This window comes from Erpetoichthys calabaricus, chromosome 11, assembly GCF_900747795.2.
Source record: "Erpetoichthys calabaricus chromosome 11, fErpCal1.3, whole genome shotgun sequence".
Taxonomy (NCBI): domain Eukaryota; kingdom Metazoa; phylum Chordata; class Cladistia; order Polypteriformes; family Polypteridae; genus Erpetoichthys; species Erpetoichthys calabaricus.
Window position 1 is genome coordinate 45509252 of NC_041404.2, and position 18052 is coordinate 45527303.

Here is an 18052-nt window from a genome sequence, read left to right on the forward strand (position 1 = left end):
ATTTTAATATCAGAAAATATTAAATCCAAACAAATTATAATTAAAATAAAATGAGATTTAAATAAAGCTATAGTGCGAAAGCAATACAAATCTATAATTGACAGCAGTAAAAAGCCAAATGAATTTCTATCTATCTATCTATCTATCTATCTATCTATCTATCTCGGCGAATTTCAACTGGTGTGCCGCACGATATTTTTAAAACAAATTAAAGATTTCTTTAAAGAAATAAGATAAACGACGCCAATTTTATACCATTTTTCATGATTTATATATCATTTTAATAATATACTATATGTGAAACATAAAGCAATTAATGTATCATTTCATGCATTTATAACCAGGTTACATGGCTCAACCTGTTAAAAATGTGTATACTAAATATAATTTGTATAATCAATTTCTATGAACATTTACTTCAATAATATTCACATTATGTTTGTGTTGCATGCAGCACCGTGCTGTGTAATTATTCCAATGATTACGTCTTATTGTCTAGCACATCTAGCCCGGCTGAATGTGATCACGCATACACACGTATAATAATAATAATAATAATAATAATAATAATAATAATATATTTTTTACATTTATATAGCGCTTTTCTCATTACTGAAAGCGCTTTGCGAAAAACACGCAGGGAGAACTCGGGACGTGAACTCGTGATCATCTGATCATCTCTCTCTCTATCTTTTATGTGATAATAATAATAATAATAAAAATATATTTTTTTACATTTATATAGCGCTTTTCTCATTACTGAAAGCGCTTTGCGAAAAGCACGCAGGGAGAACCCGGTACGTGAACCTGTGATCATCTGATCATCTCTCTCTCTATCTGTTATGTGATAGAGGAAAAATTGTTTTCTTTGTCGAATGTGGCGCCCAGAAATACATAACAATCATATATATATATATATATATATATATATATATATATATATATATATATATATATATATATATATATATATATATATAATTACATACATACAATTACATACATGTATTTTTTATTGTAACGGATGCATTTCGGTGTACATTCCATTAATCTCATTTAAAAACAAAGGCGTGTTATATTCTAAACACTTGAAAAGTTACAAGAGATCGAACTCATAAAAAGTTTCTTTGGGTGCCTGATTAATAATAATGTCAACGGTTTGAAGAGCTCTTATCACACTTCACGTAAGGAGAGATAACTTATAACCCAAATCCAAGCATAGATTTTTTTTACTTATATTTGAGGAAATACATGTCTGATAAAAATATATATATATAGTTTCGCGCGCGCGTGTGTATTTCATTTGTGTACGGAATGAACTTCTCTTTGACAGCAGCATATGCGATACTCTAAGCAATGGAGGTTATTCAGTCATAAAATAGTCTCTCTAGAAATCGTCTTTCCATTTGCTATGAAATTGATGCACAACATTCATCTCCCCAATCGGTTAATCCAGATCCCAGTAATCACTGAGCACAAGGCAAGTATAAGGCGACAGTCCATCACAGAATGAACATACAGACACCCACATTGGGGCTAATTTAGTATCACCAATCCACCAAGGCTGGTATCTTTGGACTGTAAAACCAGAACACTCGCTGCAAACCCTTTTGTGCCCGGGGAGAACATGCAAACTCCACACAGTGAGCACCCCGGACTCCTTACTGAGAGGCAACAGCGCTAGCGCAGCGCGACCCTGAAGAACATCAGTAACAACAAATAGATCGATCAAAAGCAACTAAGTTGCCAAAGCGGTTCTTGAGAGCGATGCCATAGGGGAAACATTTTTGGTCCGCAAACGAACCATCCACATAAAGGTTAAAGTAATCCACATAAAGGTTAAAGTTCTGTAATATGTCCCGTAAATAACCTTATCACAGATGTGTGAAATACCACTGAGTTTTAAAAGGGCTTTTACTGCATACAATTACAGAAGGTAAGTTCAGGTCTTCTTGGTCTATAGCCTACCACACATTCAATATTTCGGTTTTGTCTACGTATTAGACACCTTTTCAAAGCTTGAAGAGGCAGTTTCATATGCAAAGAACCCTTCACAGAATGAAACGTTACATTGTCGAGCAATGGGTCTACAAGGAGCCACACAACCCAATAAAGTACCATTAAAGAACCAGTGTATAGTCGACGAAAAGAAAAGTAACGGAAGTGGAGAGCTGGTGGTGCGTTTCAAATGTGTGCGCGCCCCCTTATTCTCATACTCTCTCCGTACTGTTCTGTGAGTTTTTACCTAAACATATGTTATTGTCGATATATTTTGCTGGTGGCTTCAGTGAAAAATGCGATAAAACAGAAAGAAATGAATTAGTAATAAGGGTCTAAAACTTGCAGATGAAGATGTGTTGGTATTCCTCTTACCAATCAATTTTCCATAAGACGCAAGTAAACATCCTTTGACTTCAGAAGTTTGCTTTAACGCGAATTACTAACCAGATTTAACCATTTTGTCACGAGATTTTTAAGTGCCTTCTTAACTGACTTGCACCTTCTTTTTTACAATGCCACCGTGTGTTCAGCATACCAGAACTGAAAGGATTTTTAAAAATCAATTTGCCGTTCTCTAATCAGACGGAATTCCGCCCCCCGAGTTGCCATTATCTCCGTTTAGTGTTGACAATGGAGCACATTGCACGGTGCTTTTTTTTTTCGTCTAGTAAACACAGGGACATTTTCAGAATTAAAATGAACGCAACAACCCCTTTAAATGTTTTTTATTAATGTCACAGTCACATGCGATGGACTTTGCTCTTTTATTATCCCATATAAGCGATAATAATATCGGAATGTTTGCCTAAATTTCACAATGCAGCACATTCATTGGACCTATAGCTGTTTTTTTAAAATTGACAGCTGCACGCTTGTAATATCAATTGAAGTAGTCAGGGCCGGATTTTCCTATAGGCTAACTAGGCTTCAGCCTAGGGCCTCAAGATCAAGAGGGGCCTACATTCAAATTGTTAGCAAAATTAAAATTACACTATTCTAAAAACAGTGAACACTAAAACACTGAACCGAAAATAAGGAGAAATTCTACGCATATGACTAATAAACAAACATAAAAATGTATTGGTTAAGATCAACGCGTATTACGTATTTTATTATCTCTCATGTAATTTACAAACTTAAAAATGGAAGGTGAAAGGGCCTCATAAGTGAAATAGCCTAGGGCCTCTTTTCATATAAATCCGGCCCTGGAAGTAGTGTTTGTGCTTTGTAAAATCAGACATTAAAGCATTGTTCCATTCTTAATGCTTAAGATATTATACTTATTTAATTATTTGATTGCAAATACTTCTTAGATAGATAGATAGATAGATGTGAAAGGCACTATATAATAGATAGATAGATAGATAGATAGATAGATAGATAGATAGATAGATAGATAGATGTGAAAGGCACTATATAATAGATAGATAGATGATTGATAGATAGATAGATGTGAAAGGCACTATATAATAGATAGATAGATGATAGATAGATAGATGTGAAAGGCACTATATAATAGATAGATAGATAGATAGATGTGAAAGGCACCATATAATAGATAGATAGATAGATAGATGTGAAAGGCACCATATAATAGATAGATAGATGATAGATAGATAGATAGATAGATGTGAAAGGCACCATATAATAGATAGATAGATGTGAAAGGCACTATATAATAGATAGATAGATAGATGTGAAAGGCACCATATAATAGATAGATAGATAGATGTGAAAGGCACCATATAATAGATAGATAGATAGATAGATAGATAGATAGATAGATAGATAGATAGATAGATAGATAGATGTGAAAGGCACTATATAATAGATAGATAGATAGATGTGAAAGGCACTATATAATAGATAGATAGATGTGAAAGGCACTATATAATAGATAGATAGATGTGAAAGGCACTATATAATAGATAGATAGATAGATAGATGTGAAAGGCACCATATAATAGATAGATAGATAGATAGATGTGAAAGGCACTATATAATAGATAGATAGATAGATGTGAAAGGCACTATATAATCGATAGATAGATAGATAGATAGATAGATAGATAGATAGATAGATGTGAAAGGCACCATATAATAGATAGATGTGAAAGGCACTATATAATAGATAGATAGATAGATAGATGTGAAAGGCACTATATAATAGATAGATAGATAGATGTGAAAGGCACTATATAATAGATAGATAGATAGATAGATGTGAAAGGCACCATATAATAGATAGATAGATAGATGTGAAAGGCACTATATAATAGATAGATAGATAGATGTGAAAGGCACTATATAATAGATAGATAGATAGATAGATAGATGTGAAAGGCACTATATAATAGATAGATAGATAGATAGATAGATGTGAAAGGCACTATATAATAGATAGATTGATGTGAAAGGCACTATATAATAGATAGATAGATAGGTTGCATGTTATATTAACTATCTTCACTGTCACAGAAGGTCGTAATGTGTTGCAAAAGAAAAACGGTGGCATATGATTGAAATGCACAAATTACAATCTTAATGTGGAATGAGTATCTCAAATGTCCGAAATTAGTGTGGATGTAATGAAAATGCCTAAATAATTCAACTTGATTAAATTTAAATTTGGGAAATAAACATGCAAAATATGCAGTGTGAGGCATTTTATTTTAAAAACTCAACACTCAGGTAGCAGGAACCCGTGATCCGAAGACTGACAGCCAACATATCAGAAAACTAACAAGCCAGGCAATCTAGAAAGAAAGGTCTTTATGTACTTGTAAAATCCTTTATCACGCCTGTGATTGAACCCGGAATTCTACATTAAGCTGAAAAGAATGCGTCAATTCATGACAGACGTGCAAGGCATGACAGATGTTATGCTTATGACTGACTGAGAAGTGAATGAGTGAAAGAAACAATACAGAAATAGAGCTAAATGTTACAGTTGTTTTTAGAGATAATTTCACATACACAAACATCACTCTATACATATGTTTAAATAAATAAATAAATATATAAATATATATACAGTATATATATACACGGTATGTACGGATGTGTGTGTGTGTGTACAACTCTTTTCCAGTGTAAGTCTTTCCCCTTCTTGAGTGCGTTCATGTAGCACCTGCATGTCATACTCTTTCATTATTTTTACGAGGGGCCTTTGTCACCTCCTGTTTGGTTTTACACTTGCCGTCTCAGAAGGTGACAGTTTCAGTGAGGCTCTTCATGCGTCTCACACTCGCACTTCTGACCAATCTGATATCACAGAGAGACTGGACACAGAGGCCTTACCATTTTGTTATGTAGTAGACAGATATACATTAGTGAATTCAAAAAGTATTCAGACCTCTTTACTTTCTGCACACTTTATTGTGTTTCCCCGTCCATTTAGACTCAACAAATATTAATGCCAAATGAAACCTTGTTTTCAGAAAGGTCTGCAAATTCATTAAAAATCAAGGACTGTTCAGGGGTGGGGTTTGATTTGTTTCGAACCTTTTTCTTTTTTTTCTTTTTGTAAAACTCGAGTTATGTGTATGGAGTGTTATTTGATTTTAATAAATTCAATAAAATAAAAAATAAATGAAAAACTGAAAATTCTCATATTAAGTGTTCAGACAGGTGGAGTGGTGGCTCTGAGGCTAGGGATCTGCACTGGCAATCGGAAGGTTGCCGGTTCGAATCCCGTAAATGTCAAAAAGAGACTGTGCTCTGTTGGGCCCTTAAGCAAGGCCCTTAACCTGTAGTTGCTGAGCACTTTGAGTAGTGAGAAAAGCACTATATAAATGCAAAGAATTATTATTATTAATTCAGTAATTATTAGAACTCCCTTTGAATTCCTGCTTTGAGTCTTTGTGAGTAAGCCTCTACAAGTTTTGCACACATGGATTTGTCCAGTCTGTTCCATTCTTCCTGACAGCTCCTCTCAAGCTCCGTTAGACTGGATGGGAAGCGTCTGTAAACTGCCATCCTCAGGTCTCTCCACAGATGTTCCATGAGGTGTAAGTCTGGACTTTGTCTGAGCCACTCAAGGACACACAGAGACTTGTTTCGAATCCACTCCAGCATTGTCACTTTGTGTCACTGTTGTGCAGAAAGGTGAAGCATTGCCACTGTCTTTGGTGCCAGGCACCCTGGAACAGGTTTTCTTCAAAGATCTCTCTGTGTTTAGCTGAATTTATCCTTCCCTCAATTCCGACTAGTCTCCCTGCCCCTGTTCCTGAGAAGCACCACCATAGCACAATGCTGACACTACTATGCTTCACTGTAGGGATGGTATTAGACAGGCGAGGAGCAATGCATGGCCTTTGAAAGTTATACGACTCGGATTTCTGCCCGAAGTGTTCAATTTTTGTCTCATCAGACTAGAGAGACTTTTCCCTCATGCTCTCAGAGGCCTTTAAATGTCATTTGATAAACTCCAAGCAGGCGGTCAAATGCCTTTTGTCCAAAAGTGGCTTCTTTCTGGCCACTCTGCCATCAAACACCTGTTGGATGCAGTGCTGCTGATCAGTGCTGCTGAGGTGGTCATCCTTCCAACAGGTTCTCCCATCTCAGAGGACTTCCAGAGCTCTGTTAGAGTGGCCTTTGGGTTCATGGTCACCTCCCTAGATCCTTAATTCCTTAGGAACAACTCTAGGAAGAATCCATCCATCCATCCATCCATTCTCCAAACCGCTGAATCCAAACACCGGGTCACGGGGGTCCGCTGGAGCCAATCCCAGCCAACACAGGGCACAAGGCAGGAACCAATCCCAGGCAGGGTGCCAACCCACTGCAGGACACACACAAACACACCCACACACCAAGCACACACTAGGGCCAATTTAGAATCACCAATCCACCTAACCTGCATGTCTTTGGACTGTGGGAGGAAACCGGAGCGCCCGGAGGAAACCCACGCAGACACGGGGAGAACATGCAAACTCCATGCAGGGAGGACCCGGGAAGCGAACCCGGGTCCCCAGATCTCCCAACTGCGAGGCAGCAGCGCTACCCGCTGCGCCACCGTGCCGCCCAGCAGGATATCATTTGCGTTTATCTACAGCAAAGGCATTTACAATAATCTGCAATCCAGCACAACCCCAACCCCTCCTCAAATCCTCTTGATTATAAGCCTATCCAAACTGACTTAAATAAAAATATCTATCTATTAAAATAAAAAAATCCTGGGACGAGACTTTTTAGCCTGGGATGAGACGTGACTTTTTCAGAGAGATAATTGCATGTCCCGCAAGAGATTTAATCACACCTGGGACTGGAAATAAAAGACAAAGAGTAGATGACAAAGTAGAACGTCGTAAAGAATTCAAAAACGTTGGTGCGGTACACATGCAGAGCAGGTTAGAGATGATGAAAGCACTAAAATTTGAGAGTCTCAAAAAATTGATAGTAAAGATCGCATTAATGCAAACAAACAGAAATTATTACTCGGTGAAATAACGAAACAACGAAAAGAGATCAAATATATTGTTCGGATTTAAACTTTAAGTTGGGAAACTTGTAGATCGTCTAATTCGTGTTGCCATCAGGGGAAAGTAGTGTTTCTTCCGAATGAAGAGGCGTATCCATGAGAATTAAAAAATTTGTTGTTTGGTAAAAATGAAATCGTGAAGTTGCTGCTGCAGGCCTTTTGGGGTTGACGAGAGAAGCAAGCAGGGGGTGAAGCCCCCCAGTTTATTTAAAAGAAAAATATTGTGGAGGAATATTTTGCCATTGCATTGTTATTGTACCTAGTTACATGATACATCATTTGATGTGTCTACTTGGACACATCAACGGTAATAGAATCTGGCGTCATTGGGTGTTTCGGGTCTTTCAAACTATCCTACACTCTCTCCCAGGCCACCCAAAGGGGGCTGATCAGGCCTTAGCTTGTGTCCAAGTGGCTTACTACAACCCCATGGTTCTCCTCTCCAGGAGGCTTTTTCTGCAGCCTCCAAGTTATTCCTGATGGCTCTTTCCCTGCTTGCCCCGATGATGCCAAGGGTTCTGTAGGCCTTCCTCAAGGATTACTCTACAAACCCCCTTCACCCCACCATTACAGGCAAGCACCATGTTCTCCTCGTTCTTAATAATAATAATAATTCTTTGCATTTATATAGCACTTTTTTCACGACTCAAAGCTTTCAGCAATTGCAGGGGCCCAACAGAGCAGAGTCCCTTTTTGGCATTTATGGGATTAAAATCGGCAACCTTCTGATTGCCAGTGCAGATCCCCAGCCTCAGAGCCACCACTCCGCCTTGTGTGCACTGTTCAGCCAATGAAATCCATTTCATGAAGCTCCTTAAGGACACTTCTTGTGCTGATATTGCTTCCACAGGCAGCTTGGGACTCTTGTTGTGACTTTTCTGTCGGAGGATGAGAGATTTTTACATTCTATGTGCTTCAGCACTCGCCGGCTTCGCTCTGTGAGTTTCAGTGGTCTACCATTTTGTGCCTGAGCTGTTGTTGCTCCTCCATGCTTCCACTTCACAATAATTTCACTTACAGTTGAATGGGGCAGACCGAGCAGAGCAGAAATTTGACTACGGGCAAAGGTGGCATCCTTTGAGTCAGAGTCACTGAGCTCTTTTGTACGACCCATTCTGTTAGTTAATGGAGATTGCATGGCTGTATGCTTCATACACACATGTTAACAATGAAACCCCTAAACTGTGTCATTTGCAGGGGTGGCCACATAATTTTGACCATACAGTGTATCCATCGATCCATTATCCAACCCGCTGAATCCGAACACGGGGGGTCTGCTGGACCCAATCCCAGCCAACACAGGGCACAAGACAGGAACCAATCCCGGGCAGGGTGTCAACCCACCGCAGCCATACAGTGTATGTGATGTCAATATATTTGTGTGTCTAGCGGGGGGTTTTGAGCCCTCAACACCCTTAGTCCAGTAGTGGTCTTATTCTGGACTTGAATATACAACATATACATTATTTATATGAGAATGTATCTTAGGATGTGACAGAATGTTGTTAAGTAGACTTTTCTTTTTTGACATCAGGCTAGAGCCCGGAGTGAATGCCATTCCCCCTGCTAGTTCCACCACAATTTATAGGAAAGTATATGAGTGCAGTGGAGGTCTCGGGGTTGGGTTTTTAATTTGACTAAAGGTAAAAATATTCAACATGAGCAAAGTTAAGAAAAGTATTGCACATTGTAGAATGCCATTTAAAAACGATCTTAATGTAAATGTGCTTATCCAGATGAACTTTTATTCTAACACGATTTAGAAATAACAAGTGTATAGAGTAATTGTTTCAATATTTCTGACAGACTAAATTAACTCATTTGTGTCACAGCTGGAAAATGAACCTGCACCCTAAAATCTACTCTCTCTATATAAAATCCTAAGTCTAAAGGTGCAACGATTTTATGTGACGTCTTTATGTCATGTTTTTTGTCACTCTTTAAATCGGGCTTATTTTAAAACCTTCATACATATATATGTTTGGTATCATTCTTTTCAGAATTTATCGAACTTTAATGTGAAGTTGTTAGATTTCAAAGATTCTTATTCCGTTTTTAAATTATAAACTAAAAAATATCAAGAACTCACGTCCCACGAGATGAGACTCCGTGCCAAAAGATTTAACCACGCCTGGGGCCAGAAATAAAATATTAAGATTAGGACAGCTGCAATACAGGCTTTTAAATGTTCGAAGTGCCATGTGAGATGCAGCTCACGCGACACGGCAGCAGCAGCTGACCGAGCAAAGAGGAGGTAAAAAAATAAAACTGTATTTGTTTCCCATTGTATCACCGTTTAAGAGGGGGTTTCAGAGGAGCGATCGCGTCTCCTTGGGGTGCGTTCAGCCCCCGTCTTCACAACATGAGTGGCAGAGATGCGAAGTGGCTGGCGCACAGTGCAGACCAGGGGGGTTGGCGAGCAAAGCAAGCAGGGGGCGAACACCCTAGTAATTCTACTTTTCTCTAAGGCCCTGGACATACTATTACGTTTTCATTTAAAAACACAGATTTTAGTCTCCGTTTTCACCTTTCGTTCACACAACCTCCTGAAAACCTTATACTGCCTTACACTTCATATCAAAGGTTTATGCCTTCAATTATTTTTATACTTAAGGACATGACAAACTCTGACAGACTCAGAGAATCAAATCTGTTAAATCTGAGCAGAGGAGACTGTGTGGGGTCCCAATCCAAGTCTTTAAAATCCTCCAAGGCATTGATAAAGGAGGTCCAGCAGAAGTTTTTCAACTAAATGGTGAATCAGGTCCTCAGGAAATTAAGGGGAAGTGCATTTAAGGCTGAAGCCACAAAGCACTTCTTTGCGCAAAGAGTTGTGGTAACCTGGAATAAACTACCGAGACATGAAGTTGAAACAGAAAACTTGAAAACCTTTAAGAATTGTCTTGATGAGATATTGGGACAGTTTAGTTATGAGCTAAACAAAAGAGTTTGATGTACTGAATGGTCTCCTCTCATTTCTCAAATTTCTTGTGTTTCTTATGTTGTTTTTTGTTTGCTTTATAAGCATATGATCTTTAATTATTGAGAATGTGGTGGGTCTTCCTTCTGCCAGTGAAAGGTTTATGTCTGTGAGAAGAAATATCAGAGAATCAGAAAGGAGCAGATGACCACTGGAGCTCCTTCAACACACCAGCAGTGTGTGAAGTTGCACATTCGCAGGACTAGAAATCAGTAAGGAGGAAAGTTAAAAAACAAGAAAAGAAACGCGAGTTTCGTGACAAGACTTCAGCAAAAACAGAAATGCGGGATGCCTGTCTGACGTAATTTCAGAGATTACCAGCTCAAAAAGGATGTCTTGCATAAAGCGCTTGAGCAACCACGGGTTTGCTGGCTCGTAGAGAACACAAGTTGACTTTAGAGGTGCTTTATTGAGTACTGTCATTTACCCAATTTATCACAATTAGTGCTGGTGTGGCATAATGGTTAGCATTATGTGATTGACGCCCAGCTCAGTCCCTTGTGGTGGTGTCACACTCTGTTCCACAAGCATATTAACCCAGCATATGCTCTTAAAGAGGTTATGACCCTCACATTTCTGATAAGTAGATACCAGTGTAATGAAATGAAGGGACCCCGCAGCACACACAAATCTGTCCAGATGTGGAAAACATATTGGTACCCTTACAGTTAATTGAAAACGTACTGCATGCCTCCTGAAAAGTGATGGAGCAAAAAGCAATTGTCCCCTGTATACCTGCATACCTTTGATATGTCAACAAGTAAAGTAAAGCAAGTGTGATAAGAGATCAAGTGTTGCTTATCCTGCAAAGATATTCTAAAATGGCCTGGACACATTTATTGGTACCCCTAGAAAAGATCTTAAATAATTGGATTTGAGTAATTTTTCACACCAGCTGTTTTCTTTAATTAGTATCACATATATCTCCAATTGTGCAATCAATCATTCAGCCAATTGAAATGGAGAAAAGTCGTCACTCTGCTAGTTTGGTATCATCATGTGTCCCACCATGAACATGGACCATAGAAAACAAAGGAGAGACTTGTCTGATGAGATCAGAAAGGAAATTCTAGACAAGCATGTTAAAGGCAAAGGCTACAAGAACATCTCCAAGCAGCTTGATATTCCCGTGACAACAACTGAAAATGCTATCAAGATGTTTAAAGTCCACGGGACTGTAGCCAACCTCCCTGGACGCAGCCACAAAAGGATAATCAACACCAGAATGGGCAGGAGGATAGCGAGAATGGTAGACAAAAACCCAAGGACGACTTCCAAAGAGATACAACTCCAGCTGAACTCTAAGGTTTAAGGTCCATAAGTGTCTGATCGCACCATCCTCCACTTTTTTTGTTTCAACTGAATTTTATTAAAGTGTAGGCAAACCAATTATACAGAGGAAAACAACATTGTAACATTACATATTAGATAATCACACAACAATAAGCTTATCTCTGTTTATCAGAGTTACCCAAAATGTTAAATAAAGGGAAAGTTACATAGAACAGTGAACTAAAAGAGAAAACTCTTCATTAATAGTAACATATACAGTGTGAATGAATGAGTCTCAACACACAAAAAAGGTTTGGGACAGCCACCCTTATATTCTCCCTCACTGCAATAGGGTATTCAAATAAACATTGAAGTGCTCTGTTTGAGTTCCAAGACTGAACCGCTGAAATGTTGCAAACATGGCGGCTTTAAAGGCCAAGCCTGGAAGTGATATCAAGGAACCAGAAGTGATGTCATTCTGGGCACCAGAACTGTTAAATCAGGTAGGTTTTCCCGTATTTGGCCTGCAGAGATAACAGAAGTAGATTTAGTGCACCCTGCTACCCCCTGGCCTGGTGGGTAATTACCTCCACTTGGTCCGCTCAGCTTCCTCCTAATTGTACGTGTGTGACAACAGTTATAGTAATGAAGGAACAAAAAAAATAAAAACCACTGAATACTTGTTAATGAGTGAAATCATAGAGTTTATTACAATCCCTTGAGCAAGTGATTAAAGTAACATCTTTATTTATTATATGGGCCTTTATACCAATATAACCAAGCCTTTTCATATTCTAGAGAAGATATCATTTTAAATTGCAATCATTTTTTCAAAAGAGGCACAGAGGTCTATTTCTTCCAAGATGATAGAAAATTTGAACGCAATAGATGATTTCCAATGTCGAGCTATAACCAATGTGAAAGTCCAGCCCCGGACACAGACAGGCACACACCGATAGTTGCATAAAGCACACATCTACTGTATATATATATAAAATTCTTTTCACGTTTGAAACGGAAATGACGTATGACCACGCGATATGGAAATTACGTAAAAGTGGTAAACACAAACACGCCGATCTATCCCATACAAGTGCGCCTCGCGTCGCCCTCTCCCAGCCCTCCTCTCTGGACTCCAGCGCTGAGCCGTCCGCCGCCAGGCGCGTTCTCACAGAGAAAACCGTCACATTGTAACTTTTTTTTTAATTTGCAGTACTTGATAGTAGAAGAGATGAACTAAACAGTTTTGCGTCTTTCTACTTTTTAACTGCGCCGAGCTGTAAACAATGTGAAGATGAGACCGCCTTCAGCGGTGAGGGGTCGTAAGAACAAAGTGGACGCTAGCAGGCGCAGAATGTCGGGCTTTTCCTCCGGGTCAACAGCTTCGCAGTTTCAGGCAGCGTCCTCTCTTCTTGCACTGTTCCTCACACTTCAAATGCCCCATCGGCTCCTGGGAGAGTGGAAATCTTTGCGAATAAGTGTAATTGGCGCTGTCGAAGCGGGACTCTCTTGGTAAATTGCAGTGCAGGGCTACTTACTGCCCCTTAAGATGAATTCGGGTCACTAAAACCCTGCAACATTCAAGGTTGCTTTTATGATGAATTCTTTTAAGAAAATGGAGGGTTTACATCTAAAAAGATGTACCGACCTCTTCATGTTAAGTATTGGACTTGGGAATTGTTTGGACCTTCTGCCCGTTAAACACGGAAAGGCAGCATCCACATTTCTCAGAATAATTTTTCTCTTAAATCACAGGCACACAGTGCAAGATTGTCAAGCAGGTACTTTGCCCAAAACCACTACAGTAGTACTCAATGTATCTTTACTTCTTAAATGTTAATGTTTGACTGTTTAATAATTTATACGCTTCTTATATCTTCTTCAAATTCTTTTATCAAAATGTTTTACTACTTAATAATTAATATTTATATAATTTCTACGTTATTGTGAATGATCTTTATTTGTTCAAAAATAACATTGGTAATTAACAAACTTATTTTATAAATACTACATTATAGGTTTATTATAAATAATGTCCACAGCACACAGTGCCCTTGCACCAATCACCCACTTCTTTAAGTTTTCACTGCCTCTCTGCCGAGCTCTCTCTTCTTCCTCCCGACTGCAGCTTACGAATGGAGGAAGGCGGCCACTTTTAAGTCCACCCGGACGTCCTCCAGGTGCCTCTTGATGAGCTTCCTGTGGCACTTCCTGGTGTGGCGGAAGTGCCACACGAGCACCTGGAAGCACTCTGGATGTCCCTGGTTTTCCTTCCACCAGCACCTCCGGGTGCTGGCAGAAGTGCTGACGTCCAGGGCTTCATAGTCATCTGGGCACCCCCTGGCAGTGAGCACGGGCCCCTATAGGGTTGAGCTTCCATGCTGTGTTCCCGTGGCCACCATACCAACCAGGGTGACTGCCCTCTCATGGTCTGGAGGAGGCATAGTCCCTCTTCCGGTCCTTTCAGGCGTTCCGGCTGGGTACTGCCCCCAGCTGCCCGCCACAGCAGTCTTGCTGCAAATTGTAAAATAAAAGTGCGACATTTTGGTTGATAGTTGTCTATCTCCAATCCAAGGAAAGCCAACTGAGGAGTTAAATTATTATTCAATTTTAACAAGTATGAGATACATTTCTGAACTGCCAGCCAATAATGAGTAATTGACTTACAGGACCAGCATATACTGTATGTATAAGAGTACCATTTTTGCCACACTGTCTCCAACATAAAAGGGGAACAACCTGAATAAGCTTTAGCTGATTTCACAGAAGTGAGAGGCCATCTATAAATTATCTTCAAGCTAAGCTCTGTATGTTTAACGCCATATGTAGATTTGCACCATCCTGCACTTTTTGAAGTGACCGTCAGCTCAATGGAAGAAGACCCAGGAGGACTCCTACTGTTGAGAGAAACATAAATAAGCCCAACTGGAATTTACTAAAATGCATATTGACAAGCCATAATGTCTCTGGGAGAAGGTCCTTTGCACAGATGAGACAAAACTGGAGATATCTGGAAAATCACATCAGCTCTATGTCTACAGACGAGAAAATGAAGCTTTCAAACAAAAGAACACCATACCCCCTGTGAAACATGGAGGAGGCTTGGTTATGTTTTGGGGCTGCTTTGCTGTGTCTTGAGTCTGTGCAGGGAACAGTGAAATCTCAAGACTATCGACATTGTGGAGCAAAACATATTCCCCAGGGTCAGAAAGCTCTGTCTCAGTCGCAGGCCATGGACCCTCCAACAGAATAATGAGTCAAAACACACAACTAATAGCAGCCAAGAATGGCTAAGAACAAAAACATCGGTCTATTCTGAAGTGGTCTTCTATGAGCCCTGATTTGAATCCTATCGGACATGTACGGAAACATGCAGTCTGGAGAAGATCCCCTTCAAGCCTGACACAGCTGGAGCAGTTTGCTCAAGACGAGTGAGCCAAACAACCTGTGGACAGGTGCAGAAGTCTCATGGAGGGCTCCAGCAATTCCTTCTTTTCAGTGATTACCTGTAAAGGCTGTACAACATGCCATTTCTATTTGTATTATTATTTGAAGTATTCTTCTAAATCAAAACCGTACAGCAAAGTCTGATTTTTGTTAGGTATGGAATAAACAATGATGGGTGCCAAATACTTTTGTCAGTTTCAAGCTATTTCAGAGACATTTGTGGAGGGGTACCAACACCTTTGTTCACATCTGTATGTAAACAAGGACAAAAAACAATTTCAAAAATATACATAGTTAGGACCACCAGGGGGCACACCAGCCACTCTACCCGACACAGACAGGCATGGACACAAGTACAGATGCAACACACCCTCATTTTCTTTTTGATGTGGGACAGCTTCCCCCTGCTTCCCACCCTTACAGCACAGCTCTTCACTACAGAACCCCAGGTTCTTTACACACCTCCACTCCTCCTCTGCAAGCTTCGTCCTCTTCCTCTGGCCTCTGGAGTAGTGGCTGCTGACCCCTTTTATAAGGCACCCAGAAGTACTCCAGGTGCTTGTTGACCTGCTTCCGGAACCACTTCCGGTAGTGGTGGAAGTGTTGCAACAGAGGGCTCCAACCAAGTCCAAATGCCCCAGCAGGATGAAGCTTCCAAGCTCCAAACTCGTGGTCATACAGTAAGCCAGGGTGGCTGCCCTCTAGTGTCCCGGGGAATGTAATGCCCAAAACATAGCCTCCTCTGGTCCTTCGGAAACAGGGGCATCCCAGCCGGGCAAGGATTCCGGCCATCCATCACAATAAAAAAGTCATATAGGTATGTGTACAGTATATATTGACAGAAGCCCCAGGTCACTTTCAGAAGATATTTCTGTCCAAGTTGAAATTCAAAGCAGAAATATGAACGCTGATAAGAAGTTGAGTTGTGTTTGTCTGTGATTGTTAGTCTGGGATATGGCAATATCCATCCATCCATTTTCCAACCCGCTGAATCCGAACACAGGGTCACGGGGGTCTGCTGGACCCAATCCCAGCCAACACAGGGCACAAGGCAGGAAGCAATCCCGGGCAGGGTGCCAACCCACAGCAGGACACACACAAACACACCCACACACCAAGCACACACTAGGGCCAATATGGCAATATTCTTAACAAAATTATTCAGTGCCCAAAATGTTAACATGTTTCAAGGAATCAGTCCTCTTCTTCTGCACATTACTGTTTTACAAAATAACAAAGAAATAAAGAAAAAGTCAACACAATGCCTATTGAGTAAATCTTGAAATCTTAAGGCCATACTTTCAAAAGTGTCCCACTTCAGTTTACCATCAAAACTCTGACTAGAAACAAAAGGGGCCTTAAAGAATTTTTATAAAAATGTTCATTTTTAACACAAATACTGAGTAGCACAAGAAGCTCCATGGAGCACAAAAAGGAATTACCTGTGAAGATAAGGCAATACAGAATCCAAAATGAAGTCACAAAACAGAGCACAGGTTCAAAAATCCTGTAATCACTAAAGGTACAAAGCACATCAAAACTAATTAAAACTTCACTCCCGAGCACCTTTGAAATGAACCGTCGGGAATTATGGATGACCCCTCCGGATTATTGCTGGTGATCGGCAAGTAGTTCTGCCTCTTGGGGGACCACCTATAAAACACAGGGGACATAACCAAGAAATTGAAATGTAGGTAAATGAAAAAAATAGAAAACACATAATAATCACAAGCAATTTTAATGTAAAGAAAAGAATCGAAAATGAAAAAAAGGGGGTAAAACAAATATTTGATCTCCAGTCAGAGAAGGAACCCTGGATGAAACCTAACAGTTTGGCCAGTAAGTGACATATAACCAAAGCGGTGTTTTTATGTGTGTCATGTGGACAACTTAATGTTTGTTAGCGCAGGTGACTGTGAGTCCCTTCCTAGGGAATCTTAGCTGGAAAATGAAGGCGGTTGGCACCACTCGAGACTTTCTGGTTGAGATCGCTCTGTGTGTGTGGGGGGGGGGGGGGGGGGGGGGGTTCGGAGTAGATGAACTTATTAAATTTTTTCTGGTAAGTCTTACAAACTTCACAATCATACACTGTCTATAAGGATCTATTAATAGTGTTAGTAGTGGGTGCTATCCTCACAGGTGGCGCAGTGGTAGTGCTGCTGCTTTGCAGTAAGGAGACTGTGGAAGATTGTGGGTTCGCTTTCCGGTTCCTCCCTGTGTGGAGAGCGCTTTGAGTACTGAGAAAAGCGCTATATAAATGTAATGAATTGTTATTGCTATTGTTACAGATGTGATAATTGAATTTTTTGTAATAATTATCTCTAAGGGACAGATGGTTGCTTTAATTTTATTAACACTTACTGTAACTGTATACTAAAAGTAGCTCTTTGAGTTGATTTTGTATTAGTTTCAAAATTATTCTGTTTACCTTATGACATTTTTAATTTCACTTTTAACTTTTGCTCCCTTTGACTCACAGGGTCTACTGAAAGACCGAAATAGAAAGATATAAACTGATTTTTTTCTTATATGCACTACAAAGTTGCTCTTTTTCCTATTGCTTGCAGTTGCTACTCAACAAGCCAGAAGTTTACAGATTACATACATTTTACACCTTTCGAAGTTATTTGGCCAGCATCAAAATTACTTGTCTGAAATAATATTTTTAAGTTTTAAAATCCTGCCACCCTGAGAAGGACTGTCCAAAGTCTGTTTCTGCCTTGTGCCCTATTCTCTCTGGAATAAGTTCCAGTCCCACCGAGACCCTTGTCTGGAGTAAGCGGGTTAGAAAAATGATATGACATGACGATCCTGTTTCCAAAAAAGTTGGGACGCTGTGTAAAATGTATATAAAAACAGATTGTAATGAT

General features: G+C 39.7%; 1 protein-coding gene across 1 annotated transcript in view; it reads left to right on the forward strand.

Moving 5' to 3' along the window:
• Positions 1–18052, forward strand: part of csf1ra (colony stimulating factor 1 receptor, a) — a 156260-nt gene that overhangs the window by 42432 nt on the left and 95776 nt on the right. The gene's annotated exons all lie outside the window — the stretch shown is intronic.